Source organism: Macaca nemestrina, chromosome 7 (assembly GCF_043159975.1).
Source record: "Macaca nemestrina isolate mMacNem1 chromosome 7, mMacNem.hap1, whole genome shotgun sequence".
Taxonomy (NCBI): domain Eukaryota; kingdom Metazoa; phylum Chordata; class Mammalia; order Primates; family Cercopithecidae; genus Macaca; species Macaca nemestrina.
Genome location: NC_092131.1, coordinates 172,348,698 through 172,365,881, shown reverse-complemented (window position 1 = coordinate 172,365,881; position 17,184 = coordinate 172,348,698). Strand labels below are relative to the sequence as shown.

The 17,184-nt window shown below is 42.0% G+C and overlaps 1 protein-coding gene across 2 annotated transcripts in view; it reads right to left on the bottom strand.

Moving 5' to 3' along the window:
- LOC105497533 (cholinergic receptor nicotinic alpha 7 subunit) overlaps positions 1 to 17,184 on the bottom strand; it is a 134,125-nt gene that overhangs the window by 15,888 nt on the left and 101,053 nt on the right. The window lies entirely within an intron of this gene.

Below are 17,184 nucleotides of genomic sequence, written 5' to 3'. Positions count from 1 at the left end.
AGAGCACCACTGGGGCTGGCCTGGGAGGTCTTCCAGGAGCACAGCTTGGAAGGGGCCAGTGTCTACCCCCATTTCAATTTTCACACTGAACTGTAATTTTTTTCACAATGTATATAAAATCAAGCTCTTAACCAAAATGAAACCTGTAAACAACTTTGGAGAACATCGGCAGATGTGACATTTTCACGATATCTAGAAAAACAGAGGGTGGGTGAGGCACGCTGCCACCCTGTGAGCCTCCTGGGGCAGGGTTTTCACTCGCTGTGTCCAAAGCTCTAGTTCCAGCCTCTTGAAGGGGGCCCACACTTGGTTCATGCCTCACATATATATCTTTTTTTTTTTTTTTTGAGACAGAGTCTCGCCCTGTTGCCCAGGCTGGACTGCAGTGGCACGATCTCAGCTCACTGCAAGCTCTGCCTCCTGGGTTCACGCCATCCTCCTGCCTCAGCCTCCCGAGTAGCTGGGACTACAGGTGTACACCGCCACGCCCAGCTAATTTTTTGTATTTTTAGTAGAGATGTGGTTTCACCATGTTAGCCAGGATGGTCTCCATCTCCTGACCTTGTGATCCGCCCGCCTTGGCTTCCCAAAGTGCTGGGATTACAGGTGTGAGCCACCGCGCCTGGCCCACATATATATCTTGAATGACTGAACTGCAGTCGCAGGAGGGAGCTGGACACCACAACCCTACAGGGCTTCCAGCTCCAGTTAGCGATGAAAAGAAGGAAAGTGGGGGAAGACAATAGAAGTGCGAGTTTTAGATGGATGCACCTCTTCCCCTCTCCTTCCCCTGTTCCAGCCTCCTGCGGCCAGGAGCTAACAACTGGGATAAAGGACACACACACACATAGCAGCAACAGCAATTACACCAACAGCCTGTACTAGCCTTGTCTTCTTATATTTTCTGGATTCTGATGTGTTGACATCTGGGGCTTTGCTGACTCTGGAGGGCTCCTGGAGAGATAGTAAACAACTCCGGCCTTTCAAACACAAATCAATCAATCTAGAACCCATACACCCACCCAAACACATCCTTTATCAGGCTGTCACACTGGGGTTGACACCAGTCCTGCTCTCATCACTGCAGGACCAGGTAACACCCAACCAGGAAGAGTCCCTATGCCCCAGGGCCTACTGCAATTATTCTAAGGAGCCAATCCTAAGCCTAAGCCTGCGTGCCCTGCTCCTCCCTTCCTTCCTGCAGAAGCCACAATGAAGGAAGGCCCTTGCTCAGGTTTCCCGTGCCTCCCTGTGTCCCTGCATGTGCTGGGCTGTGCTTCCTTTTTTTTTTTTTTTTTTTTTTTTTTGAGATGGAGTCTCACTCTGTTGCCCAGGCTGGAGTGCAGTGGTGTGATCTCGGCTCACGGCAACCTCTGTCTCCCGGGTTCAAGCAGTTCTCCTGCCTCAGCCTCCTGAGTAGCTGGGATCACAGGTGCACACCACCACTCCCAGCTAATTTTTGTATTTTTAGTAGAGACAGGGTTTCACTATGTTGGTTAGGCTGGTCTCAAACTCCTGGCTTCGTGATCCATCCCCGCCCCCCGCCACTCCCCTTAGCCTCCCAAAGTGCTGGGATTACAGGCATGAGCCACTGCGCCTAGCCTGTGCTTCTGCTTCTAAGGAACTGTGAGTAAAACTGTTTTCCTTTAGGACAGTCACTTCTGTGTCTGAATGTCTCACCATGCCTGATTAAAATCAACCCTGGGTACCCTTAAAACACAGCCCTACTGGTAAAGAAAAATAAACCACCTCAAAAAAAAAAAAAACACACACACACAGGCAGTTGGTCAAAGTATTAGCACCCCAGAGTAAAGCTTCCCTCATTTTGGCCACCGTGGCCCCTGCAGGAGCTGCCCACGACTACAGAGCTTCAGGTAGCCTCTCCCATGTCTGAGATTCCCCCAAGGGGAAACTCAGAATCAGACACCGGAGGACAGTCTTCAGCATGCGACACACATGGAGGATACACACCAAAAAAGAGCCAAGAAGAATGAGTCAATGAAAAGGAGGAAAAATCACTTCTTAAAAAAGTAATGTCCTCACAAAATTCAAGAGGATATAGCCATTAGAAAAACAGAAAAATGGCAATTAAAGGTATAATTTATGAAATAACTTTTTACGAGTGAGTGGGAGGTTTGGATGATGGAAATCACAGAGATCAAATGTAACACAGAAAGAAGACGGCATAGAGGACAAGGCCGGGGGAACTCGCCTCACCCACAGAAGCTCCATCAGGGAGAGTGGGAGGGAGAAAATTACTCAAGAAATAACACGAAGACGCTTCTCACAGCAGGAAAACCACCCAAGCATGAAGGCAGAAACAGGTTTCCAAGAACACTAAGGCCTTCAAGAGCTTGTTCCCAACATATATTTCCTTGGTCAGCTTTGGAACAACGAGAGTGAAAACTGAGAAAGAAATACACTTTTAGACTAAACCTGGAGATCAATAAAAGAGATTTAGAGGATGACTTGAGCAGGAGACCTAGAAAAAGGTGGGTCCAAATCCTGGCAAGATGTTAAGGTAGTGAGGACAGAATCAAATGGGTTCAGAGCAAGACAGAGGAGATATAATGAGCTGAAAAACATCACGGACTTGATTGAGGACACAGTTTAAAAAATTCTTGTAATAAGAAAAAAGGCAACTGGAAACTCTAGGAAAAGATTAATAACTGTACAAGGAAGCCATGATTTGAATATGAAACAAGAAAAACGTGATGAAGTTTAAGGGAAGGAAGAAAGGGGGAGAAGTGGGGAACTGGGGAGAGTGAGAGAAAGGAGAGAGGGAGAGAAGGCAGGAGCCAAGCTGTCACGAAAGGACACATCCCCCCCGGTACTTCCAAACACACATAGGGAAAGAGGCAGCAGGAGGTAGGATCAAGATGTAAATATTCTTTGCTCGACCGTTGTCTGTATCTGACTGTTAATGAGTCACATTATAAACAGTGATTGGGCACAAAATAGCTGAAAATGTGGACCTTCACAACCTCACTCTGGATAGTATCACGATCTTCAAGCTAGATTCTCTGGAGCCCTCAGATCCTACAGAGGCGCCTCAAGGTTTCTGAAAATATTCACCTCCAATATTTTAGTGCCTGTGCATTTGAAAATGGTAATAAAAGTCACACACTCAAATGACTATTAACAAAATTTTAACTCTTAGAGACTACCATTGTGTTAATTTATGTGTCCTGTTTAACTCCTTTTTGCATGGAAGTTAAACTAAAGCCTCTCTGGCCATGAATGTGTATGCATTTGAATCTCTTATAAAGGAGTCACCAAATGAGATTTCAGCTTTGCATTGCTCTTTTAAAAAATTAAAGTCTGTGCTTCCAATTACATGGCATCTAAGCTGTAGCAGACGTGGGATGCGTTCCCCCATCAATCACCCTCGGGAGCAGCAAAACAGAAAGCATGGTCTACAGGCTGTGCACAGTGGCCCATGCCTATAATATTAGCACTTTGGAAGGCCCAGAGGGGAGGATCATTTGAAGCCAGGAGTTTGGGACCAGCCTGGGCAACAAAGCAAGACCCCATCTCTACAAAAACAAAACATAAACAAAATTAATCAGTGCGGTGACATGAGCGTAAGTTTCAGCTACTCAGGAGGCTGAGGCAGGAAGATTAGCTGAGCCCAGGAGTTTGAGGCTGCAGTGAGCTATGTCTGCATCTCTGCACTCCAGCCTAGGAGACAGAGTGAGACCCTGTCTCTAATAAAATAAAATAAACACATAAATAAATATTTTTGAAAGAAAAATACATTAAAAGTTAAGAATAGTGTGGTTTGATGCATGTTATGGGGAACAAAGTTTTGCTTATTTTAAGCTTGGGTTTCTTCCTGTCTGATTTTCATATTTATAATCAAGACTGAGCATCTGTTAGATCAGTGATTCAACTCTGAAAAAAAAAAAAAGTTCCTACAAGCCTTTCTTTCAAGCATTTGGATCAATGTAATTGAAGAGACTCTTGAGATCACAAGGCAAATAGGTAAAAACAAGATAAAAAAACTGTTGCTATTAGCAACAGCTTACCTGTGACTCAGTGATTTGTGACTCAGTGATTTCTGAATGTTGTTCATCCAAACAGAATATTGAGCTACATGAAATTGTAACACATAAATGTTATCAAAATCCAAATCTTAATACCCATGATGGTAGTTTTACGCTTCTTTCCCATAGGCAAATTGATTTTATAAGTACATAGTATAAAAGTAAACTCTTGTAATGGATTTGTGCTAATACTACTTTCTCTGTTCTGAGCATCAGAGGTGGAGATAAGATGGGTTTGAAGAAGGGCCCTGTTGCTGAAAATTGAGTTCGAAAACAGCGATCTGAGGTGGGAAATGAAGAACCTCAGAAATGTGAGTGGCTAGAACCCCTACAAGGACCTCAGTGGCCACAACACTGGCACAGCTTCCCTGGGGATGCCAGACGGATGCCAGCCAACAGTGACCCCATCACCAGTGCAGGGCAGCCCTGTGCTGGCAAACATCCAGAACCGTGGAAAGAGGGGTGGGGCTGCAGGGTTTCATTTGTCTCCTCGCTCCTCTTCTGTGTGTATTTAAACCGTTCTGTATTAAATAGTCTGAAAAAGGTCAAATATATTCTTTTTTTCGACTACTGGGGGAGACAGTACATCCGCGATTTGTGAGGATGCCGGCCTGTGGCCTCCCCGTCCTTGCAGGAGCTGCCTTTATCTGGCTGCCTTTGTCCTCCCACAGCCAGCAATGACTGGGGCTCACTCTTGGTGTGAGGGCTCTTGGTGTGAGCCCTACCCCCACCATGGAGGGGGCGACTGGGGCAAATTTAACTCAAACATGTAGGATGCAAGCTACATGTCCTTCGTGGGGGTAGGAGGAGGAGAGGTGTCTGCCTAGGATCTAAAGGATAGGCAGAGCTCCCAAAGATGGAAACGGATGTGGACAGGCCCCTGGCGGAGGGCATGGTGGGATCACACACTTGGAGATAAACCAGATCGAAGGAGGCTCCAGGAAGGTCTGGCTTGCCTGGATCATGGTGCTTGCTTGCACCATGTTACCCTAAGCAGTGAAGCTGAAAGAGGGCTTGGGAGCAAACCACTGCTTGGCCCCCCAGGCAGGACTCAGGAGCCTAATCCTTATGGGATTCCAAGTTGTGCTTTCAGACATCAATGGCAGTATAGGCAGGGGGAGCCCATGGGGCACAGGTGGACCCTGTGGGTCTGAGATCACACCCTTCCTTCCTCCACATGCCCTGGAGTCCTCACACACTGGTGCCTGGTCTCATCCCTGCAGAGCTGCTGGCCCTGGAACAAGAGCCCTCTGATCCCAGGCTCAGCCTCCTGCCTCAGTCAACTCTGTAGCATTGACCTCTACTGCTAAGCACGGGAGGCCTCAACCCTAAGCTGGAAAAGAAGGGAGTGACTGTGCCTCCACAGAGAAGGAACCTTGAGAGAAAAAGCCAAGGGCCCAGCCATCAAAGAAGCCCAGCAAGACCAATTCCCAATAGGGCATGTGTTCACCAGAATGAGCCTCTGCATTCAGGTAAAGATGAAGAATAATAAAATAACAACAACAAGAAGAAATCCAGGCACTCTGTCCTGCTGCAAAGAAAACGCTACGCATGGGTTCAGGATGACCCTAAATAGTAAGGTCTCATGTGAAATCAATCCTATTCCTTCTGAGTTCTCAGCAACCTTGAAAGACTGAGAGAGAGAAGGGCAGGAGAGATGAAGATGAAATCTATTCAAAAAGGAAGGGAGGATGAAGGATGATGCTCATCTATCTGATCTAAGGTGTCATTTACTTTAAATCTCTCAAGAAAGGGGAAAAAGTTGCCAATTCCCCAATTCCATGTGAAGACAACCACTGACGGAAGCGATACCCAGACTGCAGGGGAAAGCACGGCTGTTGAGAATGGGTGAATTTTCTGCATAGAAGACAGAGGGAGAGACACACTCTGTCCTAAATCTTTTGATTTAGTTCTATATTTTATTCTAAAATGTTGAGGGTCTGCAGCCAGCAAATGTGGCCCATCATAGTCCATCACCAAAAAAGTCTTGAGTAGAATCCAACTTTTATGGTCATTTCTACCTGCCAGAGATTCCAGGAAGCAGAATTCTGAGGTACCAGAAGGAGGCTTCCAGAAAAATGCATTCCAGAATATTTCCTTTTATTAAAAAGAAAATATTTACTTGTTTATGTTATTTGTATTTGTTTATTTATTTATTTTGAGACAGGGTTGTGCTCTGTCGCCCAGGCTGGAGTGCAGGGGTGCGATCATGGCTCACTCGAGCCTCAAACTCTTGGGCTCAAGCCATCCTCCTGCTCAGTCTCCTGGTAGCTGGGACTGCAGGCACGTGCTACCTTTTCATATTTTGATTTTTATTTTAGATTCAGGATGTACATGTACAGGTTTGTCACATGGGTATATCAAATGTGATGCTGCGGTTTAGGGTATAATTGATTCCATCACCCAGGCAGTGAGCAGAGTATCCAGTAGTTTTCCAACCCTGGCCCCCTTCTCCCTTCCTTTCATGGTAGTCTCCAGTGTCTGTTGTTGCCATCTTTATGTCACGAGTACCCAATGTTTAGCTCCCACTCAGGAATCTTTTCTTTACCTGCTAGTTTGCATATTAAATTCAATGTAACATGGGATATTATAACAACCAGATATGGCAAAAGATGGATTACAACAATGCTATAAATAACACAGGATAAGATTAACACAGCAGATATCCAGTTTCTGGACTCCCTAGTTTTGTTCCTTGGGTTACATGTCTATCCCTGACCCAGCAAAACATCATCTTAATCCTTACAGCATTATGAAAGTGTTGCATTTGGCATAGAAAGTCCCTCAACTTGGTGCTTTTTCTTTAAAATTGTCTTACTTTACTATTCTTGCTCATTACTGACCCCTTGCTCAACATTGTAAATTTTAAATGTACTTGTACAGTCTCATGAAGTCCCTGCTGAGACTTTAGTTGGAATCACATTAAATTTAGTTAGAATCACATTAATCACATTCAATTTATTTTGGAAAAACCTGGCATCTTTATGGTATTGAGTTTTCCCAGGCATATATGTGATACAACTCAACATATGTTGGTCTTTCTTAAACTTATTTTTTGGTACTCATTAACACCTGCAGATATTGAAAATAAAATTTGTGAAATGACATTTTCTAACTGTCTATTGTAGGAAGATAGAAACACATCTGATACTTTGATAGATCTTGTTTTGTATCAGATATATTTTTTCTAGACAGTCTCTAGGGATTTTCTATGTAAAAAGACATGATATGGCCTATAAATGATAACAGGTTTATTCCTTTCTTATTCATATTTTATTATTTTACTGGTATTACTATTGAAATTCATATAGTCACTAAGATATTTTTAAAGAGTGATGACACTGATATTCTTATTTTATTCTACATTTAGAAACTTCTAATGTTTCAGCATTAAGTGAGACCCGATGTCAAGTTAGGGGAAACTTCTTCCAATTACAAATGGGTTTTAAATAACATCAACTGATTTTTCTCCAACTTATCAGAATGATCATTTATTTTTTTCTGCCTCATTCTTTTAATAGAATGAATTATATTAATGGACTTTCTGAAAGTTAACCACTCCTAATAGAAGCCTACACTTGTTAGGATTTATTTTTAAACTATTGCTAGATTTTGGTATGCTGATATTTCAGTTAAGACTTATACATAGGGGTTGCTACCAAGACAGCCGAATAGGAAGAGCTCCGGTCTGCAGCTCCCAGTGAGACTGATGCAGAAGATGGGTGATTGCTGCATTTCCAACTGAGGTACCTGGTTCATCTCAGTGGGACTGGTTGGACAGTGGGTGCAGCCCACAGAGGGCGAGCCGAAGCAGGGTGGGGTGTCGCCTCACCCAGGAAGAGCAAGGGGTCAGGGGATTTCCCTTTCCTAGCCAAGGGAAGCTGTAACAGACTGTACCTGGAAAAACAGTATACTCCCACCCAGATGCTGCACTTTTTGACAGTCTTAGCAACCAGCAGACCAGGAGATTCCCTCCTGTGCCTGGCCCGGTGGGTCCCACACCCACAGAGCTCTGCTCACTGCTAGCGCAGCAGTCTGTGATCCATCTGCAAGTCTACAGCCTGGTGGGAGGGAGGGGTGTCTGCCACTGCTGAGGCTTGATTAGGTAAACAAAGCAGCTGGGAAGCTCGAACTGGGTGCAGCCCACTGCAGCTCAGCAAGGTCTACTGCCTCTACGGACTCCACCTCCGTGGGCAGGGCATGGCTGAACAAAAGGCAGCAGACAACTTCTGCAGACTTAAACGTCTCTGTCTGACACCTCTGAAGAGAGCTGTGGTTCTCCCAGCATGGCATTCGAGCTGAGAATGGACAGACTGCCTCCTCAAGTGGGTCCCTGACCCCTGTATAGCCTGACTGGGAGACATCTCCCAGTAGGGGCCGACAGACACCTCATACAGGCAGGTGCCTCTGTTGGACGAAGCTTCAAGAGGAAAGATCAGGCAGCAATATTTGCTGTTCTGCAGCCTCTGCTGGTGATACCCAGGCAAACAGGGTCTGGAGTGGATCTCCAGCAAACTCCAGCAGACCTGGAGCTAAGGGGCCTTACTCTAAAAAGGAAAACTAACAAACAGAAAGGAATAGCATCAACATCAACAAAAGGGACATCTACACCAAAACCCCATCTGTAGATCACCAACATCAAAGACCAAAGGTAGATAAAACCACAAAGATGAGGAGAAACCAGAGCAGAAAAGTTGAAAATTCCAAAAACCAGAGTGCCTCTTCTCCAAAGGATTGCAGCTCCTCACCAGCAATGGAACAAAACTGGATGGAGAATGACTTTGACGAGTAGACAGAAGTAGGCTTCAGAAGGTCAATAATAACAAACTTCTCTGAGCTAAAGGAGTATGTTTGAACCCATCACAAGGAAGCTAAACACCTTGAAAAAAGGTTAGATGAATGGCTAAACCAGAATAAACAGTGTAGAGAAGACCTGAAATGACCTGATGGAGCTGAAAACTACAGCATGAGAACTTCATGACACATGCACAAGCTTCAATAGCCGATTCAATCAAGTGGAAGAAAGGATATCAGTGTTTGAAGATCAAATTAATGAAATAAAGTGAGAAGGCAAGATGAGAGAAAAAATAGTAAAATGAAACGAACAAAGCCTCCAAGAAACACGGGACTATGTGAAAAGGCCAAATCTATGTTTGATTGGTGTACTTGAAAGTGATAGTGAGAATGGAACCAAGTTGGAAAACACCCTTCAGGATATTACCCAGGAGAACTTCCCCAATCTAGCAAGGCAGGTCAACATTCAAATTCAGGAAATACAGAGAACACCATAAGGATACTCCTCGAGAAGAGCAACCCCAAGACACATAATTGTCAGATTCACCAAGGTTGAAATAAAGGGAAAAAATGTTAATGGCAGCCAGAGAGAAAAGTCAGGTTACCCACAAAGGTAAGCCCATCAGATTTCTTGGCAGAAACCCTACAAGCCAGAAGAAAGTGGGGGCCAATATTCAACATTCTTAAAGAATTTTCAACCCAGAATTTCATATCTAGCCAAACTAAGCTTTATAAGTGAAGGAGAAATAAAATCCTTTATAGACAAGCAAATGCTGAGAGATTGTGTCACCACCAGGCCTGCCTTACAAGAGCTCCTGAAGGAAGCACTAAACATGGAAAGGAACAACTGGTACTAACCACTGCAAAACCATGCCAAATGGTAAAGACCATTGATGCTATGAAGAAACTGCATCAATTAACAGGCAAAATAACCAGCTAACATCATAATGACAGGATCAAATTCACACATAACAATATTAACCTTAAACGCAAATGGGCTAAATGCTCCCTCCAATTAAAAGACACAGACTGGAATATTGGATAAAGAGTCAAGACCCATCAGTGTGCTATATTCAGGAGACCCCTCTCACATGCAGACACACACATAGGCTCAAAATAAACGGACGGAGGAAGATCTACCAAGCAAATGGAAAGCAAGAAAAAGCAGGGGTTGTAATCCTAGTCTCTGATAAAACAGACTTTAAACCAACAAATATCAAAAGAGACAAAGAAGGCCATTATATAATGGTAAATGGATCAATTCAACAAGAACTAACTATTGTAAATATATATATGCACCCAATACAGGAGCACCCAGATTCATAAAGCAAGTCCTTAGAGACCTACAAAGAGACTTAGACTCCCACACAATAGTAATGGGAGACTTTAACACCCCACTGTCAATATTAGATCAACGAGACATAAGGTTAACAAGAATACACAGGATTTGAACTCAGCTCTGCACCAAGTGAACCTAATAGGCATCTACAAAACTCTCCACCCCAAATCAACAGAATATACATTCTTCTCAGCACCACATTGCACTTATTCTAAAATTGACCAGATAATTGGAAGTAAAACACTCCTCAGCAAATGTAAAAGAACAGAAATCATAACAAACTGTCTGTTAGACCACAGTGCAATCAAATTAGAACTCGGGATTAAGAAACTCACTCAAGGCTGGGCGCGGTGGCTCAAGCCTGTAATCCCAGCACTTTGGGAGGCCGAGGCGGGCTGATCACAAGGTCAGGAGATTGAAACCAGCCTGGCTAACACGGTGAAACCCCATCTCTACTAAAAATACAAAAAATTAGCCGGGCGTGGTGGTGGGCGCCTGTAGTCCCAGCTACTCCCGAGGCTGAGGCAGGAGAATGACATGAATCCAGGAGGCAGAGCTTGCAGTGAGCCGAGATCACACTACTGCACTCCAGCCTGGGTGATGGAGCGAGACTCCGTCTAAAAAAAAGAAACTCACTCAAAACTGCACAACTGCATGGCAACTGAACAATGGGCTCCTGAATGAGTACTGGGTAAATAACGAAATGAAGGCAGAAATACAGATGTTCTTTGACACCAATGAGAACAAAGTCACAACATACCAGAATCTCTGGGACACATTTAAAGCAGTGTGTAGAGGGAAATTTGTAGCACTAAATGCCCACAAGAGAAAGCAAGAAAGATCTAAAATTGACACCTTAACCTCACAATTAAAAGAACTAGAGAATCAAAAGCAAACAAATTCAAAAGCTAGCTGAAGGCAAGAAATAACTAATATCAGAGCAGAACTGAAGGAGATAGAGACATAAAAAACCCTTCAAAAAATCAATGAATCCATGAGCTGATTTTTTTGAAAAGATCAACAAAATTGATAGACCGCTAGCAAGACTAATAAAGAAGAGAAGAGAGAAGAATCAAATAGATGCAATAAAAAATGATAAAGGGGATATCAACACTGATCCCACAGAAATACAAAATACTGTCAGAGAATACTATAAACACCTCTATGCAAATAAACTAGAAAATCTAGAAGAAATGAATAAATTCCTGGACTCATACATCCTTCCAAGACTAAACCAGGAAGAAGTTAAATCTCTGACTAGACTAACAACAGGTTCTGAAATTGAGGCAATAATTAATAGCCTACCAACCCAAAAAAGTCCAGGACCAGACTTTTTCACAGCCGAATTCTGCCAGAGGTACAAAGAGGAGCTGGTACCATTCTTTCTGAAAATATTCCAATCAACAGAAAAAGAGGAAATCCTCTCTAACTCATTTTATGAGGCCAACATCATCCTGATACCAAAGACTGGCAGAGACACAACAAAAAAAGAGAATTTTAGACCAATATCCCTGATGAACATCGATGTGGAAATCCTCAATAAAATACTGGCAAACCGAATCCAGCAGCACATCAAAAAGCTTATCCACCACAATCAAGTGGGCTTCATCCCTGGGATGCAAGGCTGGTTCAACATACGCAAATCAATAAATGTAATCCGTCACATAAACAGAACCAACGACAAAAACCACATGATTATCTCAACAGATGCAGAAAAGGCCTTCGACAAAATTCAACAGCCCTTCATGCTAAAACCTCTCAATAAACTAGGTATTGATGGAACGTATCACAAAATAATAAGAGCTATTTATGACAAACCCAAAGCCAATATCACACTGAATGGGCAAAAACTGGAATCATGTCCTTTGAAAACTGGCACAAGACAGGGATGCCCTCTCTCACCACTCCTATTCAACACAGTGTTGGAAGTTCTGGCCAGGGCAATCAGGCAAGAGAAAGAAACAAAGGGTATTCAAATAGGAAAAGAGGAAGTCAAATTGTCTCTGTTAGGAGATGACACAATTGTATATTTAGAAAACCCCATCGTCTCAGCCCAAAATCTCCTTCAGCTGATAAGCAACTTCAGCAAAGTCTCAGGATACAAAATCAATGTGCAAAAATCACAAGCATTCCTATACACCAATAACAGACAACAGAGAGCCAAATCATGAGTGAACTCCCATTCACAATTGCTACAAAGATAATAAAATACCTAGGAATCCAACTTACAAGGGATGTGAAGGACCTCTTTAAGGAGAACTACAAACCAGTGCTCAATGAAATAAAAGAGGATACAAACAAATGGAAGAACATTCCATGCTCATGGATAGGAAGAATCAGTATTGTGAAAATGGCCATACTGCTCAAGGTAATTTATAGATTCAGTGCCATCCCCATCAAGTTACCAATGACTTTCTTCACAGAACTGGAAAAAACTACTTTAAACTTCATATGGAAACAAAAAAGAGCCCGCATAGCCAAGACAATCCTAAGCAAAAAGAACAAAGCTGGAGGCATCACACTACCTGACTTCAAACTACATTACAAGGCTACAGTAACCAAAACAGCATGGTACTGGTTCCACAACAGATATGTAGACCCATGGAAGAGAACAGAGGCCTCAGAAATAACACCAGCCATGTACAACCATCTGATCTCTGACAAACCGGACAAAAACAAGAAATGGGAAAGGATTTCCTATTTAATAAATGGTGCTGGGAAAACTGGCTAGCCATATGTAGAAAGCTGAAACTGGTTACCTTCCTTACACCTTATATAAAAATCAACTCAAGATGGATTAAAGACTTAAACTTAAGACATAAAAACTCTAGAAGAAAACCTAGGCAATACTGTTCAGGACATAGACATGGGCAAAGACTTCATGACTAAAACACCAAAAGCAATGGCAAAAAAAGCCAAAATTGACAAATGGGATTTAATTAAACTAAAAAGCTTCTGCACAGCAAAAGAAACTATCATCAGAGTGAACAGGCAACCTACAGAATGGGAGAAAATTTTTACAATCTACTCATCTGACAAAGGGCCAATATCCAGAATCTACAAAGAACTTAAACAAATTTACAAGAAAAAAAAAAAAACCACATCAAAAAGTGGGCAAAGGATATGAAGAGACACTTCTCAAAAGAAGACATTTATGCAGCCAACGGACACATGAAAAAATGCTCATCATCACTGGCCATCAGAGAAATGCAAATCCAAACCACAATGAGATACCATCTCTCTCACACCAGTTAGAATGGCAACCATTAAAAAGTCAGGAAACAACAGATGCTGGAGAGGATGTGGAGAAATAGGAACACTTTTACACTGTTGGTGGGACTGTAAACTAGTTCAACCACTGTGGAAGATAGTATGGTGATTTTCCAAGGATCTAGAACTAGAAATACCATTTGACCCAGCAATCCTATCACTGGGTATATACCCAAAGGATTATAAATCATGCTGCTATAAAGACACACGCACACATATATTTATTGCGGCACTATTCACAATAGCAAAGACTTGGGACCAACCCAAATGTCCATCAATGACAGACTGGATTAAGAAAATGTAGCGCATATACACCATGGAATACTCTGCAGCCATAAAAAAGGATGAGTTCATGTCCTTTGTAAGGATATGGATGCAGCTGGAAACCATCATTCTCAGCAAACTATCGCAAGGACAGAAAACCAAACACACACGTTCTCATTCATAGGTGGAAAATGAACAATGAGAACACATGGACACAGAGCAGGGAACATCACACACCGGGGCCTGTCGGGGGGTGGTGGGCTTGGGGCAGGATAGCATTAGGAGAAATACCTAATGTAAATGACAAGTTAATGGGTGCAGCAAGCCAACATGGCACATGTATACCTATGTAACAAACCTGCACGTTGTGCACACGTACCCTAGAACTTAAAGGATAATAATAAAAAAAGACATATATTTATGCTCATGATGATATTTTATGCTGGGTGGAACTTGCCTGTAAACCTACCTTTTTGAATTTCTTTTTAAAAACATGTTGATCAAAAGAATGAAAAGATGAGCTACAGATTGGGAGAAAATATTTGCAAAAGACACATCTAATAATGAACTGTAATCCAAAATATACAAAGAACTCTAAAAACTCAGCAATAAAAAAAACAAACAATCCAATTAAAAAATGGGCTAAAGTCAGGTGTGGTGGCTCACGCCTGTTAATTCCAGCACTTTGGGAGGCCGAGGTGGGTGGATCATGAGGTCAGGAGTTCGAGACCAGCCTGACCAACATGTGAAACCCCATCTCTACCAAAAATACAAAAAAAAAAAAAAAAAATTAGCCAGGCTTGGGAGCGCATGCCTGTAAATCCAGCTACTAGGGAGGGTAAGGCAGGAGAATCGCTTGAACACGGGAGGCTAAGGTTGCAGTGAGCTGTGATCGTGCCATTGCACTCCAGCCTGGGCGACACAGAGAGACTCCATTTCAAAAAAAAAAAAAAAAAAAAAAGGGCCAAAGACCTTAACAGACACCTGAGCAAAGACAATATACAGATGGCAAATAAGCACATGGAAATATATTCCACATCATCATCAGTGAAATACGAATTAAAAAAAAAACTGAGATACCACTACACATCTATTAGAATGACCAAAATCCAGAACACTAACACCACCAAATACTGGCAAGGATGCAGAACAAAAGGAACTCTCACACATTGCTGGTGGGCATGAAAAATGGTACAGTCACTTTGGAAGACAGTTTGGCAGTTTCCTACAAAATGAAGCATACTCTTTTCATGTGATCCAACAATTGCCTTCCCTGGTGTTTACCCGAAGGAGCGGAAAACCTGTGTTCACACAGAAACCTACACACATATGTTGATAGCAGCTTTATTCATAATTGCTAAGACTTGGAAGCAACCTTCAATAGGTGAAATGGATAAACTAACTGTGCTGTATCCAATGGATTATTACTCAGTGCTAAAAAGAAATGGGCTATCAAGCCATGAAAAAATATGGAGGAACCTTCAATGCATATTACCAAATGAAATAAGTCAATCTGAAAAGGCTACAGACTGTAAGATTCCAATTATATTATATTCTAGGAAAAGTAAAGCAATGGAGACAGCAAAACAGATCAGGCCTGGCACAGAGGCTCACGCCGGTAATCCCAGCACTTTGGGAGGCCGAGGCAGGTGGCTCACCTGAGGTCAGGAGTTCCAGACCAGCCTGGCCAACATGACGAAACCCTGTCTCTACTAAAAATACAAAAATTAGCTGGGCGTGGTGGCGCACACCTGTAATCCCAGATACTTAGGAGGCTGAGGTGGGAGAATTGCTTGAACCTGGGAGGCGGAGGGCGCAGTAAGAGCAGATCACAACACTGCACTCCAGCCTGGGCGACACAGCGATACACCGTCTCTAACCAAACCAAACCAAACCAAACAACAGGTCAGTGGCTGCCATGGATTGCAGAGAGAGGGAGGGATGAATAGGTGGAGCACTGAGGATTTTTAGGAGAGTGAAACTATTCTGACTGATATTATAATGGTAGATACAGGTCATTATACATTTGTTCAAACCCATACAACACCAAGAGAGAACCCTGATATAAACTATGGACTCTGGGTGGTAACATCAGTTCATCTATTACAATTGTATGGCCCTGGCTGTGGATGATTGGGGAGGCTGTGCTTGGGTGGGGGTGGGGAGGGGACATGGGAACTGTACATTCCACACAATTATGCTATGAACCTCAAATTGGTTTAAAAATAAAGTCTATTTTTTGCTAGTCTATTCCATTTTTGGTCTATTTTCTAGAAAATATTAAATCTAAGTTTCCAAATTTTTGGCATAAAGTTGTGTCATAATATTCTATTTTTAAGTCCTTTTCTGTAGTTAAAAACTCCTTTTATATCCAGCAAATTTCTCTTTGTGCCTTCTTTGTTTTCTTGGTAATTATTTCCTGAGGTATGTTGATTTTATTAGCTCTTTTTTAAAACCAATTTGTCCTTTGCTGATCTCTACTTTAGTTTTCTTATTTAATACATTTTTAAGTTTATCTTTATTCCTTTTTTTCATTGGATTTAATGTTATGTTTTATAACTTCTTGAGTTTGGTAATTAACTCACACATTTTCCCAAAAAGGGTATTAAAAGCCTTTAGGGTTTCCTAAAAAAGAGGTCTATGCTGCTATCAACATATGTGTGTAGGTTTCTGTGTGAACACAGGTTTTCAGCTCCTTTGGGTAAATACCGAGGAGGACAATTGTTGGATCATATGGTAAAGATACTTAGACAAGTATCTTTTCTAACATAAGCACTTAACGGCTATGTATGTCTGCCTACATTCCTATACATGTGTGAGTGCATGTGCACACACACACACGCAAACTCACACAACACATGCTAAAGGTTTTAATTCATATGTGGATATCTAGTTTTCCATATATTTATTTTCCCGTGGAATAAGGATGCATTTTTTTCTATATCTGTATCTATATCTAAATATTGGATAAGGCTTGTTAACTATGTTGTTCAAAACACCTACATACTTACATTTTTTTCCCTTCTTACACTATCAATTACTAAAAGAGGTACGTTAAAATCTTCTACTGTAATTGTGGACTCATCCAGTAAACTTAAAATTCTACCAACTTTTCTTCAAAGCAATTTTATTAGATGTATACATGTAAGATTTGTTAGACATCTTTAGTTTTAAAAATCATTATCACCTGACCTTATTTAGCCTCAATTATACTTGTTTTTCTTACTGTGTTTGTGTGTGCGGTTGTGTTGTAAACATAGCCACTCACATTTTATTTTTGTTCCTGTTTTTCTTTTTCCTTGTTTTCATTCCTTACATACATATGGTTTAGTTTCATCTAAATAGTCTATCGTTCGATTTAAATGCGAAGAGATGTATTGGGGAGATCTGTGTTTTAACCAAATGGCTACTCCATTTACTTTTATCTTGTCTATTGTAATGTTTGTTTTCATTTCCACCATCTAATATTAT